Below are 26,101 nucleotides of genomic sequence, written 5' to 3'. Positions count from 1 at the left end.
AAGGAGACAGTTTTTTCAGACATTAATGCCACCCAAATGGAACAAATACCACTCTGGATTCGCTACATTGACGATATCCTCTTCATCTGGGAAGGGTCCAAACCAGATCTGGATGAGTTTATGATTAAACTCAATGATAATAACATCAATGTTAAATTAACATACGAATGCAGTCAAGTAGAGGTAAATTTTCTGGATTTAAAAATAACCAAAGATGAGAGTGGCAATTTGACAACTGATCTGTTTCGCAAACAAACTGCAACTAATTCTATCTTACATCATAGCAGTGCTCATACCCAAAGTACTCTCAGATCATTACCAGTAGGCGAATTTCTGAGAACACGTAGAAACTGCTCTTCAGATTCAATATTCAAAACAAGAGCAAAGGAATTGGAAACCAGATTGAAAGCGAGAGGCTATAGTAACAGAAGCCTGAAAAAAGCAAAATATAGAGCCTTACACACCCCGAGACAAGATCTGTTATTCCCCAAACCGAAGAGAAAGGATAACAAAACAAGACTTATAACTACATTCAACTCACAAATTAAGGATGTAACACACATCATACAAAAATCGTGGTATATTCTTCAGAATGACCCAGATTTGAGTGAGAGTCTTGGAGATAGAATTTCTATCTGTTATCGTAGATCTAGGAATTTAAAGGACAGATTAGTCCAAAGTCACTTTGTAAGGAAGAAGACAAAAATCACACATCCAGGCAACTATCCATGCCGAAATTGCACGTATTGTCCAAATACTTTTCAAATTGAAAAAATCAAAGATAGATTTGCAAAAAACACACTACATTAAACAACACATCACATGCACCACTGCAAGTGTGATATATGTACTACAATGTAGTTGCAAATTAAACTATGTAGGTATGACCTCACGCCTACTCAAAAAGAGGGTAGGCGAACATATGTGTAATATAAGGAATGCTGAATCAGACCTTAAAAAAGGCAAAAAAATTACACAGATAGCCAAACATTTTCTGCATAAACATGATTCCAACACAGATTTTTTATCTTTCTTTGGCCTAGAAAAAATATCACTAGGAATTAGAGGAGGAGACCTGGAAGATGCATTACTCCAGGCAGAATGCAAATGGATTTATTTGCTTAATTCTGTTAACCCATATGGTCTTAATGAGAATAACAATTACTATGTATTTTTGCCTAAATAAGAGCACCACACAGAACTATAGAATGATATCTTAGTTCAATATGTCAATGGATTAAAATCAGAAGATCCCTTATAAAAATGTATCATCTTTAAGGAGGTGAACTAATTTAATGTTAATTCTATCATTTCATATGGGTATATCACTCCTATCATCTCATAAGGGTTATATCACTAAAAATGTACTACATACACACCCTTATAATAGAATACATATAAGTTTCATATATGGATCCTATCTTACATAAAAAATTTCAATAATAAGTATTTTTAAGTTTTAACTATCACACCATTTTATTTAATATTACTCCAATCACTGACCACAATTTATTTTATATGGTCACTATATATTCAGCACTTCACGCTATGTATATTTTCACAATATGTTCTGCACAGTAAAAAACTTATAAAAAAATGCTCCCCAAAAAATGTTTCATTATCTTCTAAGTTACACACTGACTCAATAATTTCACATATATTACCTATCATTTTTATAAGCAGCATCCAACATTCACCATTATTATCTCTTTATTTAATGATAGTCACACACAAATAACACAAATTTCACGTTTTCTTTAACTCATTTTTAATTTATTCTTTTTTCACTTTATTGCTTCACTTCGTCACGAGATTCATGTTAAAATATCATAATAATACAAATATTAGAAAGTAGGAAGTCTTTCAATTATATAATAGAAAGATATGTAATCCCAATTAAAATGATAAGCAAGTTCATGGTATGCTTTTAAATAGACAAGATTGATAGATATTAGCCATAACGAATATCGGAATCCTAAATAGAAAGTTCAAATCAATATAGAATGTACCCAAAACATTAATATGTAATACATATAATTTATAAGAAAATGTGATTACCAATTCATTATAGCTATTAAATAGGATACGGGATAAATAATATAGAATGAGCTCCGAGTGACACAATGATGGACAGGTCTGTTTATCCAATGAAAGCCTGATAGCGAAGCCAAATAATAAAGATGACGTTAGTCTGATCAATCTGACATGCACGCTAGACAGAAAGTTCCTGCAGACCAATCATCACCCGTGTCTCTGTCTTTCCAATCTGACCTACTATGATTGACAGACTCGGCAACCAATAACAAAAAGCTACGATGACGATCAACGTAATCAATTAACACTCATATACAAACCAATATGTGATACATGCTTTAAATTTTCTATTAGGCACAATAAGACCACGCGACTAACTAAATAGCATTGTCAAATCGAAGCAGATAATAGTATTTGTAATGCAAACAGAAATTAATGACCATGGCAAATGAACCAATCAATGTGTGTCTTTTGTTACACACCTACCGTTATGACCAATCAAATCCATTGATACAAGCAAGGCCCTCTCTAACAGCCAATCTGCGAACACTAAAGGGTATTTAAATCTCACGGAGACATAGTGAGACTGCCCTTTGATACAGCCACCCACGGCGAAACGCGTCAGTGGCGTCCCCCTGTTCTTCCTTATCTGTTGTTTTTAATTAATTTGTTGACTCACTACCTTATTTAAATGACAAAGCAATAATAGTATAATGGTATAAAAATCTTGTTTGCCGCATTTGCGGGGTTTAGCGTAAGCGATCTAGCCATATCGCTATATTAGAAACTTTGATTAATCATAGGTAACACAAATATGGGATCAGACTTATTTTGACCAATATATTACCAAGATATTTACAAAGCCATAGAAAAAACAAGGTTAACTTTATTTACGGTATTATAAAGCGGTATCTATAAGGCAATACTGATACAAAGGCCTGATCTCCTTGAACCTAGATACTAAAGAGTGACATTTAATAACGGTTTAAATGAGATAACTAACTGTCAGAGTTTATTAGTAAACTCCTTATAACGATCCTCATGGAAACCAAAGTATAATTCATCACGGTATTAATAGGTAATACAAGGAGTTTATCAGACTTCTTACTTTCTATAGTATCGTAGGTATCACAATATTTACCTCTATGGATCTACATACTTATCAGTAATGACAAAAACGGTAATGAAAGGTAACCCATATAGGTATCAGTGATAATTTAAATGGTAACAAAAGGCAACTCTAGTATCAAACTGACTCTTTACCACAATACCTAAGTAAACCCAAGTTTAATTTTGTGTGGAATTAACGGGTAATAACAAATAGGTTACAAAACCTCTTACTTTCTAGAGTATTGTGAGTAACACAATATTTATTTAAAATCACAATTTATTGAGTCAAGTCTTGCAAGGCCAGATTGTTTATTCAAACTTACACGAATAACAGATTATCTGTACTCAGAATAATATACCAAGGGATAGCCTTGTCATTTGATTTATAAGGAGACCATACATTAACCTAACGTGGGTATGTGTCTCTACTAGCCAGTAACGATATTATCTGGCGAATAGGTAGTGGATCCAAATTTCTATCTTTAAAAAAATGTTGTAAATCCCCTGTTTTTAATTTGATCTAATAAAAGTTACATTTTATATTTCTTTTCACCTCCTGTGATACACAAATACATTCACTGAGTGCTACATTTGTACCCCTTTTTTCAGTCTCTTACTGATTTTCTGTAAAAGTTACTTAAAGGTACAAGCACCTATCCCTATTAGACATATTATTTTGGAGTATACAAATATTATGCATACTCATCACTTGTACGAATTAGTAGGGGAATGTAAAAAACACTTTAATAAACTGAGTAGTGCCATTGTCTCCCTTTTTGTTTATATTTAACATTTTGCAATGTACAATGTTAATTCTCTATGATTTAGTGCTGAATGTATTAATTACAGAGAGTAGTTTTGCTCTGAATGACTTTGCAGCTATCTAATAGTATATAATAAATAAAAAAACTTGAAGCAGAAGTATCTGCACTTTACTAATATATTGTAATCATAATCCATGCTTTGGAGCATTAAAATAAAAATGTTTGATATAAGAACAAAGTCACCATATCAGTTAAAAGGAGTTAATTTTGATAAAACAACAGTTATAGCAATGATGTTGTTATTTGTATGCCGTCTCTGTATTAACTTAGTATACATTAGTCCACAGCTGTGCACCCTTTCACTTTGAATTGACCAGATTATTTAAGGGTGCTATCCGGATACTCATTATGGTCTATGAATAAGGCTACCTTGCAGCCGAAACGCGTAAGACCGACTGGCCAAGCTGTGGACTAATGGCATACATTATTTCTATCTTGTTCTTTTAACCCCACAGCTTTTTTTGAGTGATTTTTTTTGTTTGTGTCTCATTTTATCCTATTAAATTTACCGCATTTCTTTGAAGTGGCTCGCTGGATTTTGTCCTTCTTCTAAGGTTTAGGGGTTAATAGATTAATTTAGTTTATTGCGATGTGGGGGCTAACGGTTTAGGCGTTAATAGGTTTAGTAAGTGGTAGTGATGTGGGAGGCCAGGGGTTTAGGGGTTAATCATTTTATTACAGTTGCGGCGCGGTCCAGGAGCGGAGGGATAGGGGTTTAATACATTTATTTTGTGGCGGTGGGGTCCAGGAGAGGCGGGATAGGGGTTAATAACTTTATTTAGGTTGCAGCGGCGGGATAGGGGTTAATAATGACTGCTAGTTAACAACAGTCCACTGCTCATCGCCCGTACTTGGTCCGCGGCCGTGATGTTAGATGAGCGTATTGGTTGCCGGCAAATGCAGCATAGTTGATGGCTTGATAAATAGGCCTCTTTGTCTGTAACATATATGTAACAGTGTGGTGGCACTCTTACACTTCTTTGGTAGACCACTGATCAGGCTGCCCCCCCCCTCTTTAAAATGTGCATTTTTTTGACCATGTGACTAAACTTATATGCACTTTATTTTCTTAAAGGGACAGTCTAGTCAAAATTAAACTTTCATTATTCAGATTAGGACATGTCATTTTAATCAACTTTTCAATTTACTTTTATCATCAAATTAGCTTTTGTCTCTTGGTATTCTTAGTTGAAACTAAACCTAGGTAGGCTCATATGATAATTTCTAAGCCCTTGAGGGCTGCCTCTTATCACATGCTTTTAAATTGCTTTTCACAACAAGAGACTTGATAGTTTATGTGGGCCATATAGATAACACTGTGTTCAGACACAGAAAGTTATTTAAGATTTAGCACAACACAATGCTAAATGCAAGTCAATAGATAATAAATAGTCACAATCATGTGATCAGGGGGCTGTCAGAAGGTTCTTAGATACAAGGTAATCACAGAGGTAAAAAGTATATTAATATAACTGTGTTGGTTATGCAAAACCGAGGAATGGGTAACAAAGGGATTATGCATCTTTTAAAACAATAACAATTATATTGTAGACTTTCCCTATATGTGTAGTCAAACTTGGAAATGTTGTAAAGGTAGTAATACAGAAACACACAGACACACTCATACACTGAAACACACACTCACACATAAGGATTCACATATAGGCACTCTAGCAGACACGCAAAGAAACACACAAACACACTCCGGCACAGACACCCAGGCAGACACTCAGCACTTGTTTACATTGACCTGACAAGTAATGAGGTAGACTACAGTTTTGTCAAAAAAGGAGACAGAATATGGAGTTCTGATTATCTTTTTGTCAAGGAGACATCCACAGAAAACACACAAAGACATACACACACATCCTCGCAGAGACACCCACAGAAAATGCACAAAGACATACATACACACAAACCCTCACTGAGACATCCACAGAAAACACACAAAGATATACACACACACCCTCACACAGATACCAACAGAAAATGCACAAAGACATACACACACACCCTCACAGAGACACCCACAGAAAATGCACAGACATAAGCACACACCCTCACAGAGACATCCACAGAAAATGCACAAAGACGTTCATACACACACACTCACAGAGACACCCACAGAAAACACACAAAGACATACGCACACGCCCTCACAGAGACACCCACAGAAAATACACAAAGACATATGCACACACCCTCACAGAGACATCCACAGAAAACACAGACATACACACACACACACACACACACAAACCCTCACAGAGACATCCACAGAAAACACACAAAGACATACATAACCACCCTCACAGAGGCATCCACAGAAAATACACTAAAACATACATACACACACATCCTGACAGAGACACCCACAGAAAATGCACAAAGACATACGCACACACCCTCAAAGAGACATCCACAGAAAATGCACAGACATACGCACACACCCTAACAGAGAGACCCACAGAAAGAAAATACACACACTCATAGATACACCAATAAAAGCACAAAGAAATAAATGCAGACACCCACAGAAACATTCTCAGGAGGTAACATTTCTGCACATTGCCATCCCCTAAATCAACAGTCTGTGACATGCATTATAAAAAAAATAACAGAAATTAAGTGATCACTTTTTAAAGAATCATATCTGTAAAATGTGCAAACAAAAATACTTCTGTGAATTCAAAATTGTACATTAATGATCTGTCAGAATGGGTAGATGAAGAAAAGTACTTTTGAAAGGTTGACATGTGTTTGGGGTTTCCCCCCCCCCCCCATTTTTCCCAATCTAGAGCACCACTTCAAATCTGGTGTACTAATGTTCCCATCTGTCAGCTTTACTTATTGATTTTGAAAATGCTTTACTCTATATGGTCTTGGTGGAACTATAAGCTGTGGTACTCAGTCTCATGTATATATATATAAAATCATATCTGCCAAAAGGGAACCTACCATTTGTGTATTGAGGAGGAAACATTTCCGCATGGTTTTTAAATATAGAATTTCTACAGAATTGTCAAATAATCATAACTACACTGCTGCATATTGCTAAAAAATTGTTTTTATGGACCCCTGGCCCCACCATACAACTACCACACTGAAGTTACAATCCAAAATTGCATAAATAAATAAAAAACATTAAGGGAGAGATTACATATGCGGCACAGGCTTCAGTGCAACTGCTGAAACCTACGTCACCCGTAATTTCACCTTCGCACATCTGGGTATCACATAACCCCGCTGGCAGTTCATAAAGTGCCGTAAGTCACATAAACTAGCAATGTCCAGAAATGACATTGCTAGAAAAAAAAAATCAAATCTCCCGTAAAAGTCCTAACCCGCCTCCCAAAAAATAAACCAGACACGTAAAACCCCTATATCCGCCATCAAACCCACATCACAACTTATAATAAATGTATTAACCCCTAAAACGACAACCCCCACAACGCAATATGCCTAATTAAACTATTAACCCCCTAATCCGTTATTCAGCCACATCACGATTTAACTAGTAAAAGTATTAACCCCTAAATCCGCCAACATCGCAAACTACTAATAAATGTATTAACCCCTAATCAGCCATTAACCCACATCGCAAGAGTACCTATTAAAACTATTAACCCGTAATACGCCAAACCCACACAACGCAATAATCCTAATAAAACTATTAACCCCTAATCGCCAAACCCCCACAACGCAAGTACCCTAATTCACCTATTAACTGCTAATCTGCCAAACCCCCCCACAATGCAAATAACTAATTTAATTACTAAGCCCCCTAACCTAACACCCACTAAATTAACCCCAAATTACATAAAATAATAAAATAATAAAATATATTTAAAATAAAAAAATCCTAACAGTACAAAGAAAAATAAACCTAAGATTAAATAAAATAAATTAATCTAAAATTACCAAAAATAAAAAAGTCTAACATTACATAAAATAATAAACAAAATTACTAAAAATTAAAAAATTAAATCTAATTCCTATGAAAATAAAAAAGCCCCCACAAAATAATAACACCCCCTAATCTAATGCTAAACTATCAATAGCCCTTAAAATGGCTTTTTGTAGGGCATTGCCCTAAGGTAAACAACCCTTTAGCATTTAAACAAAATACTAAGTCCCCCCTCTAATAGTAAACCCTGTTCAAATCAGCCAATAGGATTTCATTAGCTCTCATCCTATTGGCTGATTTGAGTTTGAAGAATCAAATCAGCCAATTGGAATGCAAGGGATGCCATATTTAAACGCGTACCTTGAATTCACTGTTCAGTGTACAGTGGCAATCATACGAAGAGGATCCTCCACGCTCCATGGCTCCGCGGTCGCTGGTCCTGCTCCACACTTATCAACGCTCCAATTTATTGGGCACTCTTAAAAGAGCTGAATGCCCTTTTAAGGCCAGTAAAAGAGCTGAATGCCATTTTAAGGGCAATGCCCATACAAATGCCCCTTTAGGGGCAATGGGTAGTTAGGATTTTTTAGTTTAGGTTTTTTTTATTTTGGGGGGTTTGTTGGGTGGTGGGTTTTACTTTTAGAGAGGGGACTTTTAAGGTTAAAGAGCTTTTTAACTATGGGCAATGCCCTACAAAAGGCCCTTTTAAGAGCTATTGGTAGTTTAGTATTAGATTATGGGGTGTTTTTATTTGGGGGGGCTTTTTTATTTGTATAGGGATTAGGTTTTTTTTTTTTTTTTGATAATTTGGTTTACTATTCTATGTAATGTTAGACTTTATTTTTTGTAATCTTAAATTAATTATTTTTTTTATTTTTAAGTAATGTTAGCTTTTTTATTTTTAATTCTAACTTAGTATTTTATGATTTAGGTAATGGGGTTAATTTAGGGGGTGTTAGGTTTGGAGTTTTAGTAATTTAAATTAGTAATTTGCGTTGTGGGGGTTTGGCGGATTAGGGGTTATTAGATTTATTAGGATTATTGCGTTGTGTGGGTTTGTCGGATTAGGGGTTAATAGTTTTATTAGGTTTATTGTGTTGTGTGGGTTTGGCGGATTAGGGGTTAATAGTTTTATTAGGTTTATTGTGTTGTGTGGATTTGGTGGATTAGGAGTTAATAGTTTTATTAGGTTTATCGCAATGTGGGTTAATGGCGGATTAGGGTTAATATATTTATTAGGATTATTGCGATGTGGGTTAAAGGCGGATTAGGGGTTAATATACTTTATTAGTTATTGCAGTGGAGGATTGTGATTGACAGGTAGTTAGATTTTGCGCATGCGTTAGGTGTTAGTTAATATTTTCAGGCAGTTACGGGAGTTACAGTGCTCACATTTTCAGCGTAAGGCTTGCTGCGCCTGCCTATGTGTGGCGAGGTGAAAATGGAGTAAAATTTCTTAATTTTCACCGTGTAAATCCTTGCGCTGAATATGTGATACCGATTTTCAACGCGGGTTCTATGTTAGCTTATGGGAGTAAAAATTGTGGGCGACGCGTGAAATATACATGCCGCATTTATATGCCATGCTGTATATGTGATACCAAAACTGCGTAAAAACCAGCGTTGCCGGCTTTTGTGGGCGACGCCGCATATGTAATCTTGCCCTTACTATGTAAGTCCTACCTCCTGAAAGTGATCTGCTTTCTGACTCAAGCACACATTGTATAAATTGAAGTGCCAAGTCTGTCTCACACTGTGCATAGTGGTTTAGTGCACACTCAAAAATCCTCTCAAATGCTAATGCTTTACTCCTTGTAATGACATTTCCCGCACTCAGTAGTGCCCTCTGGTGGCTGCCAATTTTTATTTATTTTTTTAAATAATAGTTGCGCTTGCCTCACCCCCTGATTGCGGCCCTGCTTCTTTAGGGTTAACGTGCTGGGGTGTCCTTCAAGATAACATGCAAGCAGGGGGGCGGAGCCAACTACAGAAAGAACCAGACGTGTTTCTATGAAGCTCCTGGCCCTTGGATATAAGAATATGATTTATTATAACCATTAAGGGCTTAAACTTTTGCTTACTATATCAGGGAGTAACTGTGAACTATTGTGCCTCTAAAGACCCTTAAGACAAGTTGGTGGCTGAATGTCTAGCGGTCATTTCTACTTAAGCTGCGCCACGTGGGGTTTCCCGACGCCATCTGCTATGGATAACATGTCTGTTATAGAGGCCCTTAACTCTTGGAACGCAGCGCTCTACAACTCTTAAAGAAGCATCATCTGGGCTTGAAAGAAGATTTAAGGCTGCTACTTTCCCGCCTGCGCCCCACCGTCAGAATACCGAGCTACGGACCCTGACCCCGTGCATTACAGAAGAACCCACACTGCATTTACATCTGGGGCCCAGGGAAAAGCACGGAAACCCTCTAGCCAGCTTGCATTGCCCTCTCGGCATTGTAAACTAAGCCAAAGACTGGACCAGTTCCCTGAGATGACTCAGCGGTCGGAATTTGAGGCTACGGCGACATCGCACTCTAATGCCGTGTACTCGCAGGCTGTCCTTCTCACTAAGAAGATATCGGCTCCTTCCGTCCTCTCAGCCCGGCCTCAATCTACATTAGAGCATGGAGCGCGAGATCCACCGGCTAGGTAATATATACCTTGGGCCGCAACAGGCTAAAGTGCACTATACTTTGAGCGAGTTTGGATCGCTCGGAGAGCAGTGGTGACAGTAGTAGGGTCCGACCAACAATCAAACCAGACTTTACATCTGTATCCCTACTTGCCTACTAGGACTGATCCTGTAGCGCTCCTGGGACATGCCTGCCGTCCTGTATTACAGCGTGCCCCTGCAGGTTCCTTTGTGTCGGTCATCAGACCTCAAGACTGGAGTGGGGTAAATTCTTTCCAGCTAGTATGATATGCTTGAGTTTGAGCAACGTTTGGTTGTACCTGGCCATATAGCCATTAACTTATTGCAGACTGTAAAAGATCTTACCATAACGGACTAAATGACGGTTCTCCAGGGAACCTGAGAACATGGCCTACGAACTATATAAATGTGGCTCAATTGACTCTGTTTTTCTATTACATTACTTTATAGTTTGTTTAGCGTATTTAGTCCTTGGTTCACAACATTTTTAGTTACGATTCTGAAAGGATGCTAGCTCGTTGCTTATATTATGTATTTATCCTTTGCCTTACACATTTTACAGCAGTACATGTTTATATTAAGTAGAGGGTACATATCCAAGCTCCTAACTTCTCCTATAGCACAAATCACCCACACACCTGTCTTCCATTCCAGAGGGGTTATTTGCTATTAGGCCTCACTGTGTAATGGAGATAACTGGGATATTGGTAAACCTATTTGCTTAACACTGGCTATGCATTCTCACTTATCCTCTATATGAGTCTCCCCTCATAGAGTAACTTAAGGGTTATATATTAGATTCAGACGCACTCCTCTGCTTGTCCCTCTGGTAGAGCGTGATTAAAGATGTCTGTTTTTAGTTTTTCATATTAAGTTAAGGATTCTGTTATGAAGGGGGAATGTACTTATTACTAGATATGCCTAATGCCTAATGTCTGGGGATCTCATGTATATACTTTGGCGACTTCTTCCTATTGCGTATTATCTGGAACCGACATCAGTTCTTTAAAAGGAACAGTTGCAAGCGTTTATGTTTATTCCTACACAATGTAAGGCCTCTATGCTAATTCCCTCGCAACAACATGTAAGCTAACTATGTAATCTAGCCCTAAATAAGGAGACCTATTTAGATAAAGCTGTATTAGCCTGATGTTTCAGCTGTCCTGTATTTACCTATCCCTAACTGATTGTGCAGCTCTGTTAATTTACCCCCTTACTATTAGGTACATTTAATGTATTCTGCTGGACTTATGGTTTATATTTGGCTAGACAATATATCTCAATATAGAACTTTATTTCTGGGGACAACTGATTTTACACCTAGCGCATAGATGAACTTAACATCTCTTATTATAAGGGTCTTCCTTAACTCTACTCTCAAAATGCTTGACCTAGCGCAGGAAATCCCTGGGCTACATGTTATATATATTTTGGAAATACCTAATATGATGTTGTCAGTGTCCTGTGTCACAATATGTTTTATTTAGGTAATTTCAGATAGCGCTTAAAGTTCTTTGCCATATAATGTTTGCAGCTAACGTTAACTTTGATACATAATCCTATCTTACTATGGTCATATTCGCCTATAGTCCTTTGAATTGCCAATATTACTGCAATGTGCTAGTATTACATGTACTGAATATCCTTATTCCTAGTTGTTGCAATCTTTGGGGGCTACTAATTTGTTTGGGATCAATGATGGTACACTGGTTGCATCCTTTTATTACAGGGGAATTATAGTGGAAAGTGTTTATGTTACTTTACATTAGAATTTCTGAGACCCCAGTATATCTTGGGGCATTTTTCTGCACCTGCCAGCGGCCGAGGCAGTGTGACGTTTTAATAATTCACACCCTGTTACTGTTGGGTTCCTCTCCTCCTTTCCCGCCGGTACTTGGCTGCCTGCGGGTCATATCCCTGTTCCTTTTTCCCCGAATCGTCTATATGCTGACATCTCCCCAGGAGAGGAGCTCACCCAGCGACCCTGTATAATTCATACATACTAATTTCTTCCCCTCTCCTTATAACTTTCTTAAGTACTTCCCTTATTTATCTTATTGAAAGCCCCTCAACTATGCATATAAATTCCCATACCCTGAGTAACCCATTTTTATAAAATTTGACATACTAGGCTGGCTCCGCCCTCCCACCCCCCCTTCTACATGTTTAAGCGCGTTTTGCCCGCTGATAGTCCCCCCCCCCCTTATATATTTCGGGCCCAAGAGTGGCCGTCTCATATGCTAACCCTCCACAGCAGATACCTTGATTCAGATATGTCAATAAGTGTTTCCTATCAGGTAGTGGAGGATCATTTGCTAGTATATAATATAAAATGAAGTTCTAATTCCTTTCACCTAAGCTTTTACCTAGCACCATGGTTAATCTTTGATATGTATTTCTCTTACTACGAGGCGCATTCTGTGTTGTCACTAAAATTGGCATTATAGCATTGTAATACTTTATTTGGATGTAATATTATCTTAAAGGTGAATACTGTTTGTCAATCTTTGTTTCAACTTCATTAAAAAATTTATTGCAAAAAAAAAAGATAACATGCAAGCATAGACTTTATCTTTTTTTTTTTTTTTATCTTTTAAATCAGCTTTATTTATATCCGATAAAAAGAAGGTTTACAGAGTTTGGAGGCACAACTCCAAGTTTATAAATACAAAACTATTTCCATTTCCATAATTATGATTAATATTCAAAGAGAGAGAAAGCATTGTCACTCTTACGACAAAAAGCTTGTGATCATTTAAATTAAACTGATCATTGCTGAGGTATCCAATAACTTAAGATTACATTATTGCAGTGTTAGTTTCACAAACAGACGTGCTATCTTCTAATCATAAAGCAAACATTCAAAATATATATCATAATATATTGCCTGTAGCGCTTCAGTGATTAATAGTGATGATAATGTATTGCAGCCTTCCTCATTAAGAGGGTGCCTGTAGTTAGTACATGAAATATTCAATTTAATGTAATACTCTTCATACAGTCAATTTTGCAATTTTTGGTACCTTTTCTAATTCAATCTATCTTAAGATTCAGTTACCTACCCATACTCTCTACTTTTATTCCATTTCCCATACTTATGATAGTGTTCACGAGAGGGAGAGAGAGAGCACGTGTCACTCTTAAAACACAAAACTTGTAAACGTTTAAATTAAACTGAGCATTATTAGGGTACTCCAGTATCTTAAGATTACATTATTGCATGTTAGTTTTACATAAAAAATGAGCTACCTTCTAAACATGTAAAAAAAAAAACATTTCAAAAAGTATATACCATAATATATTGTATGTAGCACTTCAGTGAGGTTGATGAATAATGGTATTACAACCTTACTCAATAAAAGAGTGCCTGTAATTAGTACATAAAATATTCAGTTTATTGTAATACTCTTCATGCAGTCAATTTTGCAAACTTCAGGTACCTTTTCTATTCAATTCTATCCTAAAATTGGATTGCCTACCATACTCTCTCCTGTCCTTATACATATTTTATTATATTATATATCTTCCTTATATATTTAAACAATCTTATCCCTAAGTTTCCTTCACCTTAGAATCTCATACTTTTTTTACTCTACCTATCCTCTGCTATCCATAACGTTACTCTACCATTTATGTTCTTCATAAGTGAAGTCTTAGCTTGTTTAATGTTCAATAAATCTAACATTGGGGGGGGGGGGTTCAAATTATAAGGGTGAGAATGTTTTTTTTATCTTTCCCCTCTCCAATAATAATTTTCCCACCTACCCTCCTCCCCACTTCCTCTATCTTCTATTAAACTGACAATTTCCCCTCACTTGATCTTCAAGTATATAGATCGAGGTCTCAAAAAGTTTAATTATCATAGGGTTGTATCTGGATCTCTAGAGATTTTATATAACTCTCCCACTTGCTCATGAATTTGGCAACTTGCTTCTCAGACTGTCTATCTATATCACATTGTTCGTATATCATTTGTTGATGCAGTCTCTTAAAAAAATATCTGCATACTTGGGTTTTTTTTAGATTTCCAATCCCTAAGAATTATATTTCTTCCTACTAAAATTATAGTATTTAGCAGACAGTCTTATCCCCATACTGTTCTCCTTTGACTAAGAATATAATATCCATTGTTGTAAAATGCACCCTAGTTTACACTTTTTCTTCAACCAATAGCTTATCTTATTTATTTTCGGGCATAAAGACATGCAGTGTATTATATCCGCATTTTCATATCTACATTTTTTACAACAATTATTTTGAGAATTTTTCCATTTGGCCATAAGATATGGTGTTAGATATGAATGGTGCAATAATTTTGAATGAGATTCTCTCCAACTTGATAACAATGTTGCATTAATTACTCTATTCATGCTTGATCTTATATCTTGTTTAGTTATCTCCACGTCAGGAAAGAACCTCAACCATTTATTGATTGATTCATAAATGTACTTAATCCTTTTTTGTTCATTAAGATTTTTGTATAACATTGAGGATGATGTATCCCCTTGTATAAATATGTTTATAATTGGGTTCAGTGTGTTCCAATTTTATTTATGATAAATACTGTCCCCTAACTTATTACAGTAATGTCACAATTGAAGATAAATATAGAATTGTGAGTTTACCCATCCAAAGCAGTTTTTCATATAATCAAAATTCTGAATGCATTTCTTGTCCTCGTCAATTATTTGATGTGAGTGAATCCTTTCTCTTGTCATTGTCTGCATATCCTTGTCTTAATCATAACTTCTGGATTCCCCTTTATTGGGAGGTGTTCTGAGAAATGAAAATCTATTTTAAAAGATTTACATATTTTTTTCCAAGTTAAAATATATTGCCTATATTCTCCATTCTTTTAATCTTATCTAGTAACATTTTATATTCAATGTGTATTAATGATTTCAATTCAAAAGGTCTAATTAGATTTTTCTCTAAATCTAAATCTATATAGTTCTTATTTTCGGCAATCCAGGCCAGAGCAATTTTACGTGGTTATATAGGACTAAATCAGGTAATCCCAGACCTCTCCATTCTTTTGAGATACAAAGTTTAGTGTTTAAAATTTTTGGTTTCTTGCCATTCCAACAGAGCTGATTTATTGCCTTCTTAACTTGTACTATATCTTTACCTTTAATGTTTAATGGTAAATTTTGAATTAGGTATAGAATTTTCAGAGTTGTAATCATTTTAACCATATTTATTTTCCCTGTCAATGTAATTGGTAGGCTTGCCCATCTCTTTATTTCATCTACAACTTTAATAAATAATGGATCGTAATTTAGTTTATATCATTCTCCTGGATTTTGTGAAAATACTATACCTAAATATTTTATACTTGTCTCCGCTACCTTAAATCTAGGATTCTGAATAGTCTTTTTGTTTTAACAACCATAAAATTTTGGACTTGTTTATATTAACCCTATACCCGGAAAAGGTTCCAAATAACTCTATTATAGATGATATTATCGGGATCTGTATCTTAGAATCTCTAAGGAATATGAGCATATTGTCTGCATATGATGCAACCTTTAACTCTGTGTCTCCTATTTGGATACCTTGTATTGATTCCCTAATTTGTACCAAGAATGGTTCAAGGGCTAAATCAAATAATATTGGTGAGAGGGGACAGCCCTGCCGTGTACCTCTATCCATTTTAAATAATCTGATTGCTGGCTATTTATACAGAGTGCAGTTTTATTAAAAGAATAAAGAGCTTTCATACACTCCATAAAATTACCCTTGAAACCAAATTTATCTAATAAAGTAAAAAGGTGGTCCCATTCTACAGAATCAAAGGCCTTTTCGGCATCCAATGTCAACATCATTAAATCCAGAACCTTTTTATATAATGTATCCGTATTAGCCCAAATATGAGAGATCACATTAGTTACCCTCCTAATATTATAAAACGCTGATCTACCGTTTATGAACCCAGATTGATCCGGATGTATCAAAAGAGAAGTAACCATTTGTAACCTCCTTGCAATTATACTAGTTAGAATTTTAAAATCGGAATTTAATAATGATATGGGTCTGAAGGACACCATTTCTTGCTTGTCCTTTCCAGGTTTCAAGATTAATATAGTTAACAAGTCCAAAAATGTATCTAAATTTTGTTTTGGGGTAGTAGAAAACAAATAATTATATACCCTTTGTAAGATCGTAACTATTTCTGTATTCATCAATCTATAAAATTAGTTTGGCAAATTATCTGGTCCAGCTGCCTTATTTAAAGGAAGGGTTTTAATCATATTTTCTATTTCCTCTTTTTCAATTGGGCGATTTAGCTCTTCCAGTTGCTCTATAGAAATCTGAGGCACTCTTACTTTTCCCCAGAACCTCTCTTTTTCTTCCTGGTTAATCCCTTGGGTTCTATATATTTGGGAATAATATTGCGTACATTTTTTTAAAATCTCTTCTTGTGAAGATACTACTATCTTATTTATTTATTTATTTTTATTTTTATTGCAATCAAGCTTTATTGAGTCAGTTGTATAAACATAATCAACAGCGTTTACAAAAAGGAATAGAAAATTTAACATTGCAAACAACAGACATCTCTGCAGGTGCAAAAGAGCTCTTTTCTTTATACAGTCATGCTATAAGACAGTTGCACATTTAGGAGATCCAGTATATTTAAAGGACTGCTTTATTACAACTTTTTCATGAATATAACAGGTCCCAGTCTACTAGGGATTGGGGGCACTGTTTTATATGTGCTTGAATTCTTTTTAATATTATCTTATTTATTTTTATACTACCAATGATAGTTTTCTTTTTATGAATCTTATTTAAGCTTGCTAAAAAATTACCTACCTTGTTACCATGTCTTTGATATCTGCTTCTGAATTTAATATCTTCCTGCGTGGTTTTCTGAAGAATAAATGTAACCCTTTGTTTCTTAACTTCTATATATTTATCCCAATTTTCCTGAGATGATTTTTTTAAATATTGATTATATGTATTATTCAGTGTGTTATTAATTTGAATTTCTTGCGCCATTAGCTTCTTCTTGTTTTGAGCTACGTATGTTATCATTTCTGATTTTAACACTGCTTTTGCTGTTTCCTAATATAATAATGGTTTCTGTATATAATCCTTATTAAAAAGTTCATATTCATTTAGTTTATTTTTTTTAAAAATTAAAGAAATCCGCGTTTGTAGACAGAAATTTTGGGGAAAAAAAGTTATTCCCCTTTTTACCTTGTGTTCTATATGAAATTCCTATAGGGTCATGGTCTGATATTGTTATTGGATATATTATGGTATCTGTGACTAAGGGTATCAAATTTTTCGTTATTAATATCAAATCTATCCGAGAATGTGACTTATGCGCTTTTGAGACACATGTATATCCTTTAATTGCAGGGTTTCTATACCTCCAACTGTCACATACGTCTAAATTTGCAAGAATGCTATTAATCATCTTAGTTTCTTTTTTAGAATATCTGCCTTGTTGTATTTTATTTCCTATCTTAAGCCTATCGATCAGCATTTTGGGTGCCATATTAAAATCTCCTCCCAATATTATTTTGGTATCTAAATACTCCAGTAGTTTAACCTGTAATTTGTCTCAGAATATTTTATTAAACTGATTAGGTCCATATACATTACATGTTGTGAAAATTTCTGAGTCTATTTCAATTTTAATAATAACTATTTCATTTGGATCTATAACTTTTTCCATAATATTATAATTTAAGTTTTTATTTATAAGTATGGCCACCCCTCTCTTTCTGACCGCACAATCAGATGCAATAACTTCTGCAACCCAGTTAGATTTGAGTTTAATGTTCTCTATCTCTTTCAAATGAGTCTCTTGTAGTAATGCTATATCTGTACCAAATTTTTTAAATTGTTTTATTATAGCTTTTCTTTTAATAGGAGATGTTATTCCTCCTACGTTCCATGATATTAACTTAAATTTGTTTAATCCCATTCTTTTTTATATAACGTCTTACTAATTTTACTCTTGTTGCTAGGAAAGGAGAGGTGGCCATACATGGGAGAGGAGGAGGGAGCAGGAAAGGAGAACGAGAGAGAGAGAGAGGAGAAAAAAAAAGGAAAGAGTTTATTATATAACCTATGTATAAAACGTACATATTGTCCCATTATCTCGCTTGTAAACTGTACTAATCTAGATAGATCTTTCTCATCTTCTAACTTAAAATATCTTTAACTTCTTCTGGTTTGTTAAAATTCTTTTCCCATCAATTTCCAAGTTACCTTTTTTCCTAAAAAGATTCATACATTTTATTTTTTCTTGATAGTCGAAGAATTTGGCTATTACTGGCCTGGGTCTCTGTTCACTAATATTTTCTCTTAATATGCCGATCCTGTGGGTTCTTTTGATTTTTAAGGGGAGATCTATTTCTTCATACCCTACTAGTCTAGGTAACAAATTTGTCATAAATTCCTGTAGATCTTTGTACTTATTCCAATAATTCTAAGATTATTTCTTCTAGCTCTATTTTCTAAATCCTCAAGTTTTAAAGTCATTTACATAATTTGAGTGTTATTCTTAATTTGTGTTGCTTCTAATCTATTTTGTCTATCTTCAATTTCTGATATACGTTCCTCTGCTTCATGAATTCTAACTGAAATTTTTTTTACGTCTTTAGCTAATTTTGATACTTCAAGTCGTGGAATAAACATTTCTGACAATTTTCTAACTATTATGCCCCCTTCCCCTGTTGTTATACCTTCTTCTGTACTTCCATCCAGGGAGGTCTCTCCCTGTGATTTCCTACTAAATAATTGTTTTCTCTCCTGTGATTTGTGTTTTTTAGACATTGTGAGGTTGTGGCAAATTTGTCCATATATAAGTGCAAGTGAGCCAATACGAACTAAAAAAAACCCAAATAAAATACCTAAATATAATTACTAACTCCGCAGAGTTAGTATATAGCGTGGTGACTTCTCTGTGACCTGTAATAGTTGTTTGTTTTTTTCCCTCTTACTGTGTATAGTGTGTTTATAGACCTCTACTAGATGTTGGTTCTAGAAATATAATTTCAATATTTATTCCGGGGAAGTATTCTTTACTAATTCACTACCTTTTAATGACCTTTGTAAGTAAACCTCTCTAGCAAATTTGTATATCAGCAGGTATATTTCACACACATTTATCAATCACTCCGAGCTCTATATATATATAATGTTGTACCTGTACAAATACAGGGATCTTACTCTCACTATCAGTAAGCCTTTAAGAACCTTTTGTCTTGTTCTTTATACCTCTTTTAACAATATACCTTCAGAATAACTAAGAAAAAACACTTTATGCCATAAACATACATCAGGTAATTAATAAGCAATTACAAATCTATTTTCACACTGGATTGTCCACATCCTCAGATAAACTGAGCCACTGTTGCAATAAAATCCATTATTCGGGACTTCCGGCAGGCGGCTCACCAAGATGGCCACATGCTTACAAGGCTCCGTGACTGAAATCTGCTTTTGAGTGCTTAGTGGTAGAATCTTCAGCCGTCCATACCTCCCTTGGCAATTATTGTGCCCGGGAAACTTTTAGGATCAGGAAATTACATCCCCTGGCCTCCGAGAAGGCATTGAAAAGTGAGAATTAGTTCTTGGACCTGCAGACGTGCACACTTTGATAAATAAGATGGCGCACATTGCGGAGGCCCTAATAGACGTTTTTACACCAATACTGGATTCCCTAGCAGCTGCTATGGGGGAACTTATCTGCGAAGTGCAGGGGTTCAATTTCCCCGAGCACCCTATTACAGTTTCCACATGCCTAATTGCCTCTCAGCAGAACTCACCTACTAATCTAAAAGAAGGCGCCCTGGATAGCGGTGTCACGGAGGGGATAGAGAGGTCACATTGTCCTATCTCCCTACCCCAAACAAACCACCTGGTCATGATGGAGCTGGAGACAGTGAGTGCCGTAAAGGTTCCCCATACATTGATCTACCCTAGACTTACTGCTATAGAACCGCTACAGACTACAGGACTACTGACACTCTGTGGAGGTGGGAGCGCTGGCGACTCCACATTCTGTGATCCAAATCCTTTTCAGTTTGACGCCGCAACCTCCGTGCCGACCGATGCACTGTGTGTGTTGGGAGAGGACTGCAGCTCCATGACCCACGTTACACAGCGGAGCAGACGGGCTGCAGCTGTAATTGCCCCACCGCAGGAAACCATTTTACAAAAAATCCTGAAGTCAGACTCGAGTGATGGCGGCTACTCACATATCAAAACGCTGTATCTAATTCCCGCTGCGGAGCAGACCCTTTCGTCCCTGCAAACAAACTGCTTCTCTCTGAGGCATGTATGCCATGCTCCACTTCTTATGGGGGTCGGATAATCAGTTTATGGTTGCGGCCACATATAACAGCTGACTGTGTGGCGGAACTCTACATGGACTGGTGCCTTCGCCCGGCTTTTGTGTAACTGTGAAACACCCAGCATCTTTTAGTATCTGGAGGCATCTGTCCAGCTCCTGTAAATTTGCAATTTCAGCGGTTGTATTACTTTGTTTTTTAGCTCGGTCTATAGTATATGTTGGTCTTACTACATGTATGCCTATTATTAATTGTTTTGCTGCGCTGACTCTCCTACCCTCTGAGATGTTAAAGTATACCATCTGGGCAGTACATTTTATTAGCAGCAATGTGCTCTCATACCAACTAGCTTAGATCCCACTATAACATATATAACGTCTATAAATTAACCCAATCCTGTGAGAATGTTGGTTGGATAATGTGTTATACTGTTGTATATTTGGCTTGTTATAGTTTGTAGACCTACTTTTGTTCCCCAGATGACAAAATCTGAAACGCTGCTCTCATTACGAGCAGAGTTGGACAATTCAGATATGTCCCCGCGGGTTTGAGAGTCCTCAAGCTCCATATGTAATTCCGTAGAAAAGGCTACTATATCTAGTGTCAGCTTGATTGTCCTTAGCACCTTGGCTGGGATGACTTGATTGCTCTTGCTGAGATAACCTGCAAGTCAAGCCGTCATCTTATAAATTTCACTGCGCTTGTAAATGTGGTAACATGAATGCTTCCTGTTATTTTATTTGATTATGCTAACTGCTTGAAGGGCTGGTAATAGCACAGCAGGTGCTCACTATTTCAATGTCTTATACACCAGTTAGTAGTTCTGAATGAGTTAAACTGTTGTGCTCGTGAAAAACTTTTAATATTACAGAGGAAACAGTTCAAATACAGTTTGACTGTGCGCATACCCGCCTACAATCGTATTCGTGAGTAGGCTAAGCTTTATCACTCTTTGTCCCCTATAATCCACTTCCTGTCACGGACTACCTCCCTCTCTCCCTCCCCTGGATATCATTATTGGTTCATTTTAGCCATGGTAATCTATCGGATCTCACCGCTGCACCCTGCAAAATAGTCTATTGCTTTCCTCAAAATAACATAATTGTATATTATCAGCTCTCAAAATCATGATCGACACAGCACTGTTTTACTTTTCATTTTATTTCCCTGGTATTCACCTAATGCACAGTCTATGATTTCTCAATTCATTTAATGTTTTTCTCTATTTTTAAATACTTGCATCTCCCTCTTCAGGTCTATATGATACAATTGTATAGGAAATGTTTATTTCACTCTGCACACATATAGATAACCCTAGTATAGTCTTACTCCTATGGATCTGGCTACGTGTCCTAAACCATGATCTATACTTAAAAGCTCCCAACCATATAGGGTATTGATAATCTCATAGAATAGTCACAGCATATTGTACCCCACTATCATTCTTCGCTTTTAGCTGCCCACAGCCACAGATTGCCATGATTGTCTCTTAGGACTACTGGTTCATTATACTTGAGGTAATCTTGCTGATAAAACTTACAAACTCATCAATTACTGCCCTAATTTTTAGCATTTTTGCATATACTACCAGTTTCTAGAATTTGGGGCAAATATAGCACCGTCTTATCTCCTCTTTCTTTATTTCAACATCTATTTATTGTATAATTTAAAGGCACAGCAGTTCCTTAAAGGTTCGCTCTACTTTTGAAGACTTACAACCCTCCCCTTAGTCTCTCATATTATACATATAAAAGAAAGCCCTATTTTACACTGCACCTAGATAGGAATCCCTTAATATAATTATATTCACATAAGTCCGTCCAGACTCCCCATGCCACATCCTTAAGTAAATGCATACACACAGTATTTCTATATTACTCCCATAGTTCCCCTCTCCCAAAGACTTTAGTTTAGTTTAATTGAGTTGTTGTTTAGTTTAGTTGTTTTAGGTTAAAAATAATAAAACCCCAACATTGAGGTACATATGCATATATACTAGATTGCTCTCTAATCTGTAGAAGATTCCTGCAACCTCCACTGTAACTGTAAGCATTGAGTTTTTAATGTACCTGATATATCTGTAATTGACAGTCACATCTTACTATATGGCTTCATCAACTTTGTAACCTCTTAATACACCCTGCGTGGTGTCTCATGTATACTTAATTTACTATTGTACCCCGTGTTGGTTATAAATAAAATATTAAAAAAAAAAAAAAAAAAAAATCCATTATTCACTTGAATGAATTATGGATTCTCATTAAATGTTTTTATGTTCAGCAGTATGAGTTGATTTTAGACCCAATTTTTTAAACCAAACGTTCTTTACATTAAAAAAACGAAAGTTCCTTTTTTCATAGGGGTTATCTAACTCTGCAGTTTCCTCAGCTTTTTTGTTCTATTAAATTTCGCTGGACTGTGTCCTGTTTCTATACAGTATAATTAAGTGACTTATGGCTAGATTTAGAGTTTGGCGGTAGCCGTCGAAACCAGCGTTAGATGGTCCTAACGCTGGTTTTTACCGCCTGCTGGTATTTGGAGTCAGTCATTAAAGGGTCTAACGCACATTTTGCAGCCGCAACTTTTCCATACCGCAGATCCCCCTACGCCAATTGCGTATCCTATCTTTTCAATGGGATCTTTCTAACGCCGGTATTTAGAGTCGTGGCTGAAGTGAGCGTTAGAAATCTAACGACAAAACTTCATCCGCAGAAAAAAAAACAGGAGTTAAGAGCTTTTTGGGCTAACGCCGGTTCATAAAGCTCTTAACTACTGTGTTCTAAAGTACACTAACACCCATAAACTACCTATGTACCCCTAAACCGAGGTCCCCCCACATCGCTGCCACTATAATACATTTTTTTAACCCCCTAATCTGCCGACCGCACACCGCCGCCACCTACGTTATACTTATGTACCCCTAATCTGCTGCCCCTAACACCGCCGACCCCTATATTATATTTATTAACCCCTAATCTGCCCCCCTCAACGTCGCCGGCACCTACCTACACTTATTAACCCCTAATCTGCCGACCGGACCTCACCGCTACTATAATAAATGTATTAACCCCTAAAGCTAAGTCTAACCCTAACACTAACACCCCCCTAAGTTAAATATAATTTAAATCTAACAAAATAAATGAACTCTTATTAAATAAATTATTCCTATCTAAAGCTAAATACTTAAATTGACAAAGAATTACCAATGGCACTACTTCTCTGTAATAGACCTGTTTGTATCTTTAATTATGCCACTATAATACAACTAGATGTGGGTGCTTAGTGTATGAATATGAATACTTAAATTTACAAGAGAAAAGCATACACATAGACAGCACTCCTAGGTCAAATTGCAAGTTAGTTGCGAATAACACTCACTTAGTTGCTAATCCAAGGTTGGAATGCGGGAATAGGAATAGACACTAAATTTAAAACATAACTTTTATTGGGTTCAAAAATTAAAAATAGGAGAAATTAATTAAAACCACACTTAAGTACCGACTGTAGTTTATGAAAATTAATAACCAATTATTAGTTCAATTGATAAGTCATATCTGCTAGCGTGCAAGCCTCATGTACCTATCTGTAGTAGTACAAAACAGATAAATCACTAATTGTAATGGTAGATGTGACTTAGCACTCTATGTAAGTTATTGTGTGAGAGAGTAGAGTAGATAGTATGTCCACGTATATTTAGTAGGTACATAGACCATGGATAATTAAGTATTATGAAAGATTCAGGTTGTGATTGTAAAAAGGGAATGAGCTAGATAGACTGGCGCTGTGTTAGCACAAAATATTATTACTCTGTGTATATTTTCCTCTCCTGGATATTGGTGTGATTAACGTCAAATTTAGAAGTGTCAATCTGACCATAGGAAAGAGGTTGTGCTGGACTCACAATCGTTACATGTACCTCGTATTAACCTGTGTATTCCAGGTCTTATTATAGTGAAACCTGATACTGTTAATATTAGTAAATGAGTTATCTAGTTTTTGGTGATACCGGGATCAACTGGTTCACTGTATTCAATATATTCAGTGCTGATTGTATACCATATAATATTAGTATACACCGTATTAGGAGTGGCTGATTGCTACAAGAATATAATGAGTCCGACAGCTAAATGTATGCCGGTTAGTTTACGCGTAATATGTGTAGTATCAGGTCTGCCCCCAATCCCAATCAGCTTTGTGTTTGTTGCTGAGACAACATGGTCATATTCAGTGATCCACTTAGCTTAAACATTCCTTTAATCTTGTATTGAATATTATATGATATCCCCCACTTATGTGATATGCACACGGTAGATAGATTAAATGTTTGCACATCTAATGGAACAGATCACGGTGACAAGTGTTATCCTACGTGTCCAGAAATCTAATAGGTTAACAAAGTGCTGCCAAGAACCAACTGGGTAACTACAAATCGTTGTGTGGTGATTCGAGAGCACTATATCTTACTCATAATGTCATACAAATAGCCTTCTTTCGTATTGTGATCGCTCTGTAGTGTTTCGTTTCATACAATATTAGCTAGTAGCGTGTTTAGCTGTTGCTAGGCAATAATATTTGATGTCGGCGATCAATCAGCTACAGCTTACTAATGTCGCCCGGCTGTTAAAGATAATAGGCGAAGGTTTATTTGGTTCATATATGCTGTTAGTAGTTGATATACTATCGCTACTATGAGTCTAGGCTCTAATATAAACTTGTATTTAGACGTTAACCTCGTATTTACGTTACAGCTGCTATAAAATTCAGGATCACTTGTTATATATGTATCCGGCTTTGTATTGCGGTCTTGTTCGCCATGTAATATTTAGCAGGTTATTTTAATATGATATTGACCCCAAACAAACCTGTAAATAATAAGAGGTAAGGTGAGGTCCCGGCCTAGTCAGTCAAGCGATAGTAGTGTAGGTCTCGATTTGAGCTAGGTAAATATTAGCGTCGCAGCGTCTAGTTAACATGTCCTCACACACTTAGTTTCATATAGATACTTGAATTTGTAATTGCTAATGGCGCTCTGGAACAGCACTTGATATACTATCGCTACTATGAGTCTAGGGCTTAATATAAACTAGTATTTAGACGTTAACCTCGTATTTACGTTACAGCTGCTATAAATCTCAGGTTCACTTGTTATATATGTATCCGGCTTTGTATTGCGGTTTGTTCACCATGTAATATTTAGCCGGTATATTTTAATATGAAATTGACCCCAAACAACTGTAAATAATAAGAGGTAAGTGAGTGTG

The sequence above is a fragment of the Bombina bombina genome, chromosome 2 (genome assembly GCF_027579735.1).
Source record: "Bombina bombina isolate aBomBom1 chromosome 2, aBomBom1.pri, whole genome shotgun sequence".
NCBI lineage: Eukaryota > Metazoa > Chordata > Amphibia > Anura > Bombinatoridae > Bombina > Bombina bombina.
The sequence above is the reverse complement of the archived record's forward strand: the minus strand, read 5'-3'. Positions refer to the sequence as shown.